The 13385-nt window shown below is 37.7% G+C and overlaps 1 pseudogene; it reads left to right on the top strand.

Annotated features, from left to right (window-relative positions):
- The first annotated feature begins 7893 nt into the window (after positions 1 to 7893).
- On the top strand, positions 7894 to 8565 carry LOC119048353 (pre-mRNA-splicing factor SPF27-like; annotated as a pseudogene).
- Positions 8566 to 13385: the final 4820 nt, after the last annotated feature.

Genomic DNA, 13385 nt, shown 5'->3' with positions numbered 1-13385 from the left:
TGCCTGAAAGAGACTAGTCATTCAAGTTTCCAGTACACAAATGTTCCTCTAATTAAAACAGCTTTTTCACCTTTTTTAAGTGGAAAATTTTTTCCATCCTATGTCAGACAAATGATTCCCCAGACTTGTTGATTTACCCAAACCTCAGCAGAGCTGCCTGAGTGAATCACTGAGTGATTCAGTGATTTTTGTCTGATAGAGAACCATTCAAGAAAAAAAAAAGATAAAAATGAGCTGAGGGCTCAGCCCTCCACTTTTGTTAGGTAGACTTGGGCTGGAAAGCAATGGGTACAACATTTTCAGAAGAGTTCTCAGTGCACATCTATTTGTCTGAAAGCATACTAGGTCTCTAATAGGATCCACACAATATACAGAGATAATCCACTACTATTGAAATCATTCTATCATCAACAGAATTTTGTGAGAAATACCTTCAACAGGGTGCATAAACAGTATTTCAAAGGTATATTTTCAAGAAAAAAAATTGGTCAGAACTAGTAAAGGTAAGCAAATCTGTGTAAATATAGTTCTACAAATGCACGTTTACAAAGCAATGCCCCAAATTCCACAACGAAGGAAGGATACCATTTTATAATCAATTGATGACAAATATTTATTATGTACCTACCATGTGCCATGCTTGTCATTTGGGAGTGAGTCAAATGTGGAAAATGGTGATAAAAAAAAAGAACAGTCAGTTGTTCTAATCATACTGAGTTCATGACATCTTTCTGATTCTCTCTGAGAATGATTTATTTCATGATGAAACAAACATTGTTGACAATGCTTAGCACTTGGTTACCAAAATTAAAATAAGATGCAGTTCACACCAAAGATAAAATCACAACCTGATGGGACAGAGATTACGATGCTTACTACACAATGTACTAAGCTATATCACAGCATGATAATGAAAGAGAAGATGATAAAACAACCATTCCACTTAATCACTTTAGTTTGAAAGTAGAAAACGAGTTTAAGATTAGCTGCAGTAGATTTGGGATGAAGGACCTTTATACCACCTCCATCACCCCTTGAGGAACTCAGTCTTTCTAACCCTAACTCTTCTCTGTAGAAGTGATAGCCTGGGAGAAACGTGTTGTCTTCACTATACAGACCTATAGTTCTGGTGTGTGCACTACAGTGGGTGAGTTTGCGTTCTCCAGTCCACAGAAGAGGAATTCCTGGTTACTGTTCCCCTCATGAAAAAATATGTAAATTTCTTTTGGTTGTTTTAAATGTCTCATTTTAATGGAAAATATTCTATCTCTTAAATCAAAAATATCATATCCCAATCACAGCCTTTTCTCTTTACAGATTCCCTGCTCTCTTTCTTTTGTTGATCTCTATAGTCAACCTCAGAGAGCCTGTCTTTCTTTCTTCCCTTTCTCTCTTATCTGGACTAAGTCTCGTGATCTATCCCTTCAAATACTCTCTTGTTAAAATCTGTCTACCTTGGCGTTGTCAATCTTTCTTCTAATTCAAAAGGATGGAATAGCCTTGGTTCATCTAACCATTGATCTACTCCACTTCCACATCTAAGTTCCATGAAGAAAATCATACAGCCATGGAATCTGGCACCAGGAAGAAATATGGTTTTCAACTCTGATCAAGTCTTCGGAGCCAATTAACATTCCTTTATATACCTCTAGTCTATACCTCTTCTCATTACTACGAATAACTTCTACTTACTATTGACATTTACTCTTTCTCCAACTCCCCTTTCAAACCCCACCTCTCTTATCTGCAGCAGACTATCTTATCTTCTTCTTAACATAGAAAACACAAATAATTTAGGAAGACTTTTTCTTTTTTTTAATTTTTAAATATATTTTATTAATTATGCTGTTACAGTTGTCCTATTTTTTTCTCTCCTTTATACCCCTCCAGGAAGAACATTTCTTACAGCCCTATTTTACTACGTAAGTATATCTACATGCCTACACTCACTCTACCACTGAGAATATGTTCTGCCTCCTGCCCAAAGCTAGTCATGCCACCCACATCTTTGACCTACTCAGGTCCCTGCTCCCCCAGTCAGCTCTGCTTTCCCCTTTACTTGAGCCTCTTCCTCTCTTTTGGATTTCACCTGCATTATATAATATCATCGAGCCCCTCTCATGTGAAAAACAAGCCTTCTCTAAACCAGTTTACTGTATGTTTGTTGCCCAATCTCTCTAGCTTTCCCTGACCTTGACCACTGAGTTTCTTAAGAATGGTGTCGCTTCTCACTTCTTTGCTCACTGTTATCTAGTTTCTTTCTCCACCACTCTACAAAAACTGTTCTTGATGAGACCAAATTCCTGTTGATGCTGTTCCCAAATTGCTATAGCCAATGAATAATTTCCTACCCTATCTTAATTTGATTGTTCTACGATATTTGATACCATAGATAACTTTTTCCAACTCTTTTCTCTTCTCTCTTTTATAACAACATATCTCTGTTTTTCTTATCCCTAAATAAATACTTTTGGAGAGTTGTCCCCTATTTTCCCCACTTTTCAAATACTTGAGTACTGTCAAAGGCTCTATCAATCCTCAGGTCTCATGCATTCTACATTCTAATCTAGTGTTACATCAATAACATCTCCTGAATCGACATGTCTAGCCCTGATCTCACTGTGGATGTAAGACCACATACATATCTCATTAAAGGACAATCCCATATGGGTGGCCCATAAATGCTTCAAATTCAACATGTTAAAACCAAGCTTGAACTTATTGGATGCTGTTTAGAGATTTAATGTGTTGTTACAAAACCAGAATCACTATTGACATATAATATATGTCTTTACTGGGAACTTTTAGGAAATAATGTCTTTTATAGTAAAGAATCATTCATCTAAAGTTGATTAAATCCTGCAGTTTATCTATCTTTCTGTTCATATATTTTCCTGTAGAAATGTGTTCAGAATGAAGTGTACCAAAGGTTAGTAATAAATATTTCTAAGTTCTAAAATTTGGGGTAACAAATATTTGGGGTAATATTTATTTTTTGCCTTCTTGTACTGCTCCTATTTTTATAATGAGCTTGTACAATTTTTTATACAATTTTTAAACTGATCTTATCTCCTCTTTTTTCTGTATTTCCTATTTACGTAATGTCCTCAAGGGAAACCATCTTCTAATTGGCTTCTCAAGTAAGAACATTGGATGTTGTCCTTGACTGATCCTCATACCCACTTCTTCTTGAGTGTATCTTAAATCCATTTATGTCCTTTCCATTCCCACTGCTGTGTCTCAAATCAGGACCTCATTGCCTCCCACCTTGACTTTTTTGATGCTTGTTGCCTCCATTCTCATCCCCTTTCCATGCCATTCTCCAAACTACTGTCAGAAGTTTCTCTCCAAACCCCAAATCCTGGCATGCCACATGCTATTTAAAATCAGTAGCTTCCAATAGCCTTCAGAATAAAATCTCAGCTACTTAGAATTTTTAAATTGTCTACAAGTATGATTGGACCCATGCTTTTTCAAAATGGTGACCTTGGGATCAGAATAACGTTCAAATCTAAATTCTCCATGTGCTCTCTCATGACTCATACAAACCAATTAACTGTTTTGAGGCTGTTTCTTTTTTGCAAACCAGAGCAAATAATACTTTGCAGAGTCATTTTGTTAGAGAAAACCGCATTTCAGTAGTGGGCATGCTTTAGGTGTTCAAAAATGGTAACTGTCATTATTTATATTACTACCACTTTCATTATTCCATGTAGCTCCATCCATGAGGGGAGATAGTGTCTTATTTATCTTTAAATGTCCATCACCCATGCCTAACACATTGAAGGGACTCAAATGTTTCCTGGTCAAATAAGAATAGATGATATTTGGGTCCCTTCGTGGAAGACAGTGGGCTTTTGTAGACTGACTCTGGGTCTTCTAAAATTCATCATTCAAATCACCTCACCTTTTCCAACTGAATCCAATCATAAAGTAAGCTTTATGTCTGCATGCAGGCACAGATTACAGGAAAGTCTAGTATGCTCCCTGATCACTTACTTATACATAACACCATAATGCCTGTCTCAATTTGAAAAATTCACACAGTGCTAACTCTGAGTAATGTCAGAAAAATCTAGGAATGTTTCTGTACATACTTGACGATATAACATCATAGCCTCTTGCCCTAAAAACTGTAACATTTGTTTCCCTGGATATTTGAAATTAAATTGAAAAGGCCAGTCCCTAAAGTCAAGACTTAATCAGTCCATTTCTATTTTGACTCACACACCACCTGAACTTGAAAACCACCAACAAGCACCAAAGTGTTTCAACGTGCAAAGCAGTTACAGCTTCGAGCAGCCATTAAAGTAAATGAAATGCATTGTTTTGAATAAAGAAAAAAGCATTGTCTCTGTAAATTTTTATGGAGTACTGCAAAGGCAGCTTTTTCGATTCCTTCTCTGAATAAACAAAGTCTTAAATTTCATGGATTAAAGAGTAAAATAAAAACAAAATTAAAAATTGACCACACACACCTGCCTGCTTAGTTGTAACATATGTGATTAATATTGCAATTTAGTACCTAGGCAATAATGAGGTACTCAAGGAGGACTTTGTAAAGGTTAGTAACCCTAAATTTGCAGTCATTTAATTTTGTAAGCTGAAATATTGTTCTAAATAATAAATATTTTAAAAATAATAATGGAAATGCCCAATAGAGGAATGTTTTATTGTTTAATAGTGTAAATTCAACACTCACTAAGACCACTTGCATAATGACCTAGTCACATCAATGAGACATACCATATAGCTCTGAATACAGCTTCTAGAATTGTTAAAGTGAGATCATCAGAAATCAGGATCTTTTCACATTGTATCTTAAGATTGCTGGCCAGCCTCCTCTAGGCGCTACCAAACCACACTAAAACTCAAAGGCAAGCAAAAAAAGGTTACAGTAACCATGTGAAGATGGTGGGCTTCTAAATGTACAACCTTTGAATCTAATGGACACGGTGCTATGGTCTGAATGTTTGTGCCCCCCACCCAAATTCATATGTTGAAATCTTAACCTCCAGAGGTGATGGTATAAGAGGTGGGGACTTTGGGAGGTGCTGAAGTCATGAGGGTGGCACATTGTTACAACAGTGCAGACTAAGATACCAAGTGATGGAAAATCTATCTGGGTAATTTGAGATCATTATGTTAGCCAAGAGTGGGAAATTACACAAAGAATACATAAGAATCTGAATAAATAAAGCATAATCACTATGAATAAAAATGATTGAATTCTCTACAATCATTTCCACTGCGTAATAAAATATATTGTTGGCAACTGTGCATTAGAATACTTGAAGGAGTAATTTACTCAGAAAAGTCTACTTAAACCACTAGTAAAACATAACAGTCCTTTTGATTTTTATGTGGAAACTTTCAGATGATCCACATTAGTTTACCTTCAGTTTGGAATGGTCAATCAGAATGAAAGAAATTATTTAGCTGTTTAAGGTAAAAAAGAAAAAAGGCAACCCAGAAAAATGACACTCACTAATAATCCAAACATAGTGAAAGGAGTAACCTGTTCAGGTTAACATCACCAAAAGCAAATATGACCACCTCATAATGCTGACACCTCAGTGGGGCAGTCAGAGAGTATCTTTATTCCCTTCAGTTAATGTAACAAAAACACCTAGTAATAGGTTGCCTGCTCCGGTTTATAGAATCAATATACAGAGGAATAAAGACCAGGGACTGCGTAACATATAATACCTTCTGGACCACGTTTTATCATAGAAAATTATTTCTTTTTGATAATGTATAACTAAATAGTTCCTGTTTTGATACATTAAAAACAACTAACCTAGATACCAATAAAGTGTGATTGCTTTATATTTGGTCTGGAAATAATGAATAGTGGATATTGGAGACAAATTCTGGAACAGAGTGGCACGCTCACAAAGAATGCAGGAAGTGATGAAGTGTGAGACGGGGTGCCCGGAGCAGGCTACAAGGCGATGATATGTAATGAAGTGCAGCTGAGAATCCCAAGGAACGATTGAGTGACATGGCAGTGAGCTTGGGGTAGTGGACATCTATTCACAAGGTGAAAAACTTTATCTCGAAAGATTATTAAAATGACCAGTAGGAAACTTGAAAACCGTGAATTTTGGTACATGGATACTACATAGAGTATGAAGGACAACACCTGGCAACTAAATATTTAAACATGATATAGATGTCCTGTCTTCAAATCATCTTCTGTCTTCATGTAACAGTAGTGATACACTGTCAGTAAAACTATTCTTTCATGGTTTAATTTCTACATGGGGACCATTTGGAAATTCTGTCATGTCATAATTCAATTTTAATGAGTCCTGGATCTCAATGATACTAATTTATTCCTAAATCTCAGGGTTGGTTAGTTTATTTTTTTTAATTTTAATTACAGTTTATATTCAGTATTATTCTTGTATTAGTCAGATGTACTGCATAGTGCTTAGACAATCATATACTTTACGTGTACACACCTCAATATATTCTGTACCCATCTGGCACCATATATAGTTATTACACTATTATTGGCTATAACCCCTATACCCCCTCCCCTCTGACAACTGTCAGTTTCTTTCTGTGTCCATGAGTGTCTTTTTAATTTTGTTTCTTTTATTTTTAGAATCTACATATAAATGAAACCATATGGTATTTGTCTTTCTCTAGCTGCCTTATTTCACTTAGCATAATACTCTCTGGGTCCATTCATGCTGTCACAAATGATAAGATTTCATTCTTTTTCATGGCTGAGTAATATTCCATTGTGTATATGTGTCACCATTTTTTCATCCACTAATCTACTGATGTGCACTGGGGATTGTCTTTCACATCTTGGCTACTGTAAGTATTGCTGCAATGGACATGGGGGCACAGATGCTTTTGAATTAGCATTTTGGGTTTTTTCAGATAAATACCTAGAAGTGGGATCACTGGGTCACAAGGCAGTTCCATTCTTAATGTTTTGAGGTAACTCCCTACTGTTTTATATAGTGGCTGCCCCAATCTGTATTCCCACCAAAATGCATTAGGGTTCCCCTTTCTCCACAGTCAGAGCAGCATTTGTTGTTCATTGATTTATTGATGGTAGCCATTCAAACAAGTGTGAAGTGATAGCTCTTTGAGGTTTTAACTTGCATTTCTCTGGCAATGGGTGACATTAAGCATCTTGTCATATGTCTAATGGCTATCTTTATGGCCTCTTTGGAGAAGTGTCTACTCAGGTTCTCTGACCATTTTTCATTGAATTTTTTGGTGTGTGTGTATGTGTGTGTTGAGTAATATGAATGCTTTATAAATTTTGGACATTAACCCCTTATTAGATGTGTCATTGGTGAATATCTTTTTCCATTCAATAGGTTGTCTTTTCATTTTGTTGATCATTTCTTTTACTGTGCAAAAACCTTTTAGTTTGATATAGTCCCATTTGTTTATTTTTTCTTTTGTTTGCCTTGCCTGAGGAGATTTATCAGAAAAAAATACTGCTCTGAGAAGTGCCCAAGATTTTATTGTCAGTGTTTTCTTTCAGGAATTTTGTGGTTTGGGGCCTTGTATTTAAAAACAAGACAGTAAGCTCCACAAAGACATCTGAAACAGTATAGTATCTAACATATAGTAGTGATCAAAAAATATTGAATGAGTGAGTGAGTGAAGGGATGAATGGATGAAAGCAATATGAATCTACAACTAGTTAAGTGGGAGGCCAGCATCAATCAAAGAGCATAAGGCACTGATGAGTTTTCCTGTACCGTTTTGGTGCTGACCATGAACTCACTAGACTATGGGCTGCTGAAGCCAGGGACTGCATCTCAGTAACAATAGAACTTTAGGACCCAGTACTGGGCCTACATATAAAATGAATTAAGAAAATTCATTGAGAGACTCGAAACACAGGGGAACTTAAGCATGGCAGGCACAGGGTTGGTGGCTGGAGAGGTCGTGGTGGAAGCACTGCCATATTTTCACCAAGGTTATAAAGTGCCTGGTGTGCGGGAAGTGGCAGGAGCGCCGGTGGAGGTGGACACTCGCAGACACTGACCTACTAAGAACTCCCTGAGCTATCTGACAACAATGGATTATTCTGCTTTTGAAACAGACTCAATGAGAAACAAAGCTGAAAGACTGGCTGTCCAACAACCAGTTAAATTGCTCCTTATGAAGGATGTGAACTTCCAGTCCCTTCTTCAGGTCAGAAAAAATGGTATTACTACATGGCAAGAGTGTATGAACAATTCTACAGCCCAGTCAGAGCCAGTTTGAATTGATAATCTGGAGCCAATGTCATAGCATGGACGCAATGCCTGGGAAGTGTATAATGAAAATCTGGTTTATACGATTGAATGTGCACAGAAAGAACTCCAGAAGTTAAGGAAACGTATTCAAGATTTAAACTGGCAGTGAAAGAACATGCAACTCACAGCTGGATCTAAATGAAGAGAAATGAAGTCAAATTGGGTATCCCTGTTCAGGAGGAATTAGGAGACTGAAAGGACTATTGTGCAATCATAAAATGAAGTCTTTCAAACGAAGTAGCAACACGGAGAGGCCAACAGAGAAAACATCCAACAAGACTTCTGAAAAGACAGATTAAGTCAGGGGATAGAAAGAAAGCAGGTTGGGCTTTTCCAGATCAGACAGCGGTCTGCGAAGGAAGGACAGCAGCATCTGACAGAAATCGTCAGAGGTTTTTAGAAACCATAAAAAGTGGACTGTGATATCCTATCTGTATATTAGCAAAATAAAAAATTTCAACTGGGTGGTATTTTTGGCCATAAAAAACTTTCACACTTTCAAAATAATGTGTTATAGAATTAATTTTGAGCCACTTGAAATGTATTTTATATCCAAGAGACCTTTACTGAAAATTTTCAACATGTACAAGAAGTTGGAAAGTGGAAAATTTTGGTTTATATGTTTTCCACATGAAGAGATAGTGCTACACAAATTCTTGATTACCAAACAAGACTTAAGAAATATACTTGCTCCATGTATATCAGCTACCATCATCCGTAACATAGGTAACAGTCTCATGAAGCTTAATCTGTGCTGAGCATTGTTCTAAGTGCTTTAGGTAGATAAACTAATCTTACATAAACAAAAAAAAATCATCTGATACTCAAAAAAAAGAAAATTCACTGACCCACCCAAATTCATATTTGTAACAATGTTAAATGAGATTTCATATAATATATAGTTCTTCATTAAACATGGGATTATTTTTAACTGTATTTTTATCTTGAATTATTTTGATTAACTGCTGAACAAAAGTGGCCATATCAACTCAGTGTAGGCTCAAATTCAAGTTCATAAACTATTTATGATACATAAATGTATCTATCTCACTTTGAAGCAGCAAGTGTGGCTTCTTATAAAATTATAATTTTTTATCTATCTTTGGTCTTCTTTATTCTCACCTTAGTCTTTCACATCATTCTCCATGCAAAAGTAATTCTTAGTCCAAGTAAATATTGATTTAATATTCATAGAAATTGAGAGTTAACATAGTTGACATACTTTTTAAAAATCTGGCATTCTATTTGAAGTAATAGGAGGGCCTTTTATTAAAAATACAAACATATAACTTCTATTTTAGTTTGTCTGGCTTTGGGTAAGCATAGCCCTTCTTCTGTCTTATCAACTATGTATTGAACACGCTCAGAGGTTGGTACCACCACTACCCTCTACTGCTATAAAAAGAATCCTGGCTTCACTCCTTTGTGCTTATCCACTTTGCATTTCTTTCTTCAAGAAGTTTTTACCCTAAAAAGGCTTCTGGTCATCCCTATTTCTTTCCCAAGTACACTGCAAGTCACGAAGGGGTTGTCCTTTCCAAAAACAGGAGGCAGTAGCAGGAATGTTAGGAAAGCAGACCCGTACTTCATGCTGATGAAAGAAACAAAGATAGGGTGCTCTCAGGGGAAAACTTTTAACTACTTTATAAGAGTTTTAATAAAAATAAAGGACCTGGTTTTCGAAATAACTTAATACCATAGAACATGGGTGCTTCGGCAGACAGGACAGCACCCAAGCCAGAGTGCAGGTGGCAGGTGGAGGTCTGCAGTGGATTAGGTGCAGGGTGAAGTTTGTCAAAGACACGGATTTCCAAAAGGCCACATCATTTTCATTCATCCCGGTTCTACACTTCACCAGGGAAAATCAGAGCGAGGAGTCACAGAGGTAACCTCTGAGATGTTTACAGGATGCGTGTGGGGAAGGCGGCGGAGGATGAGCAATGTCTCTTCCGACCTATTTTCTTGTGTCATGTGTCACACTGTACAGGGCACAATCATCAGTGTGACCAGGATAGAGATAGCACACCACTTCCTGGAATACTCCTCAGTTAGTAGTCACATAGATGGCTATTAGCTGTGACTGTCTGCCCCTTGGCTGAAGACAAAAGAGGAAGAGAAAATCCTCACCACACTCAAAAACACAGGTAGCAAGTTCTGCTGAAATACAAAAGAAGAAAGCAAGGATTTAAAATCTACAGCTTAGCCCTGGCTGGGTGGGTCAGTGGTTTGAATGCCAGCCTGCAAACCAAAAGGTTGCTGGTTCAATTCCTAGTCAGGGCAGGTTCCTGGGTTGTGTGTGAGCCAGGTCCCCAGTGGGGGGCACTCAAGAGACAACCGCACATTAATGTTTCTCTCCCTCTCTTCCTCCCTTCCCCTCTCTAAATAAAATCTTTCTTAACAAAATAAGGGGATAGTGGTAGGAAGGAAATGCAGACAACTGTATTTGAACAACAACAAAATAAAATAATAAAATAAAATCTACAATTGAGGCCAAGAGCCTTCACACAAGGCTGTTTTTGAATTTAAGGATATGCACTAGCTTGAAAATCTAGCACACAAGTGCTTTATTTAGGAGGCAATGCTGAGAAGCACCAGGAGGAAAATAGGAAAGTGAAACAGAGAAAGAAGTCGGCCAGTAAAGAATAGATTTCTGAGCAGGTTACAGTTGTTAGCAGCTAGAGCTCCAATCCCTTTGAGGAACCCAGGAAAACAATGTGAAATGTGCCTCAAGAGATATCCTAAGCTGGAGATACATACGCGCCGATCGTATTAGTCATTGGCCAAGAGCTCGTGCCTCAGCACTTCCAGCCTGCTCTCCCCACAGGCCGAGGGAGAGGAACTGTGCAGAGTTTCACGGGCAAGCTGCAGAAAGCCGCAGAGCAGATGGGAGTGGAAATGGTGAGTCCTATGCAGATATAAGTGGGGCCACAGCCGTGTTTGCTACACCAAATCCCCACAAGATTAGACTCCAGATGTCAATATCTATCATCTGACCAAAAAATGCAGGAAGGGAAGCAAAGTACCCTGGTATGTAAGAGAGTGCTATATACGTAAGAAGAAACTAGAACATTATTTTAAAAGGACACTTCCCCACTCTTAATTTCTTGGGCCCTTTAGAAATGATATTAGTTTATAGGAGGAGTTGGCATACCAGGGACTGTCAGCCAAGTCCAGCCTGCCAACGATTTTGGTCCAGCCCCCAACCGAAGAATGATGTTTACATTTTTAAACAGTCGGAAGAAAGTTAGAAGAAGACTATTTCATGACATGTGAAATTTATATGATATTCAAATTTCACTGCCCATAAATATTTATTGAAACAAAGGCACACTCATTCGTTTACATAATGTCAATGGCTGTGCTGTCAATGGCAGAGCTGAGCAGCTGGGACAGAGAACATCTGGTCTTCGAGGCTTCAAAGTTTTCCTATCTGGCCCTTTACAGAAAGCTCGCCGAGCCATAACTTAGATTCAGACTCACTCCCAGGGACTCTTCATGATGGTGGAGAACCCCTGGGGTGGGGTCAGGGGCGTGGGGGGGCGGGAAGGGACCGTCTCTTTTTGTTAGGGAGCATCAAAACCCCTTATTCAGCTCCACCAGGTAGTCTCTGAGCTTCTTGAGTAAAGATGACTGTTACCCTCCCCTCCTCTAAATTGATCAGCGCAGAACAGATATTGAGAGTCTCCCATTATTGCTAACAAAAGAGTTGTGGTTGCTTGTTAGGAAAGTTTGTGCTAAGAAATGAGATTCCTACAAGTAGAGATGAAAATGGAATAAACTTTAAGATTTAGAATCCCTATTTTCTCCAATACAAAACATAACACTTTGCAAAACACCTGCTCCACTTTGAGTTTTTCCAGACATAAATTCACCCTGGAAACTAATGTTTGAACTCTGGCAAAGGAGCTAATTTTGAGAAAGGAGATGAAAAGATACCACACCAAGAGGTAACTCTGGGAAAAAGAGAAGTTGGAGGCAACAGGTGAGAGGGGGAGCTTAATTAATATTATTTAATCATTGGGCATCAAGCTAATAAATTACTGAAGGAGTAAAGATTTATATAAAACATTGAACAGAGAGCAAAAGAATTAAAACTGGTCCCTTTAATCAGACCCCAAGGGGATCCAGTATGCCAAGTTTAATCCAGCACCTAACCACATGGTTGCTTGCTCAGCCATGGAAACAAGAACGATATATGTAAACCAGGTCTTTTGCCAAGTGTTACTGTGATCTATAAATCAGAATTTTGTTCTTCAGAACGCCGAAGTCTATTCTCAAGGCCATGTTTACAGGAGAACAGCAGTATTCTCCGGGCACGCATGTCAACGCAAAGAGAACTTTAAATAGCACAGGAGAAAAGTGTTCTTGGTAGTCACACAGCCTATGATAAACTTTGAAGTACAAATGAGAAGTGGAAGTGAATGTTAAACGCATGCCTTGTCCTAAAACTTCATGAAAAATGAAATGTACAAGAAGAGTTGGATCCCTGCCATGACACCCATTACAGTGTAGACGAAGGCTCTGACCTTCGTGTTATACTTACTGTGTTTTTGACACATTTAGTCAATTAAAACGGGTGAAGTGTAATTTGTTTTTCTTAAGTTTAATACAGCATGTCAATAGAAGTTAACCAAAATTTATAGTTGGAACACTAAAGCTGCCACATGCGCTTAAACAAATGAACACAATTTATCATAGTTGAAATAAAGAGAACATCACGGGCATTGGACTTTACACTTCACATAAGCGCGTTGCCAAATATAGGAAAGCAAGCTCCTTCTCACACTTCCAATGAAAAAGACGTTTTAGTTCACATTAAATATTGGTGTGAAAAATCTGGCAGGTATCCAGTCCTAAGGAGTGTTAACGTTGGCACTTCCACTGTGTACTTTTACTATAAATTGTTGTAGCGTTTATTTGACATGGAATACCCAAAGGATGGATGAGCAAAGAAGGAAGATTTTTTTTATTGTGCCGTATTACCTTTTTCAGACATCTATACTAAGCCTTTACATCTTCAAAGTCTAAACAAGTAGCCACCTGTATTCAATCGGTTTAAGATATTTTCATGAAACTATAGCTTGCCTTTTTATAAACCTATAAAAG

The sequence above is a fragment of the Artibeus jamaicensis genome, unplaced genomic scaffold, assembly GCF_021234435.1.
Source record: "Artibeus jamaicensis isolate MK-2021 breed Jamaican fruit bat unplaced genomic scaffold, CSHL_Jam_final scaffold_537, whole genome shotgun sequence".
NCBI classification, from domain to species: Eukaryota; Metazoa; Chordata; class Mammalia; order Chiroptera; family Phyllostomidae; genus Artibeus; species Artibeus jamaicensis.
Note: the sequence above shows the minus strand (reverse complement) of the source record. Positions and strands in the feature narration are given on the sequence as shown.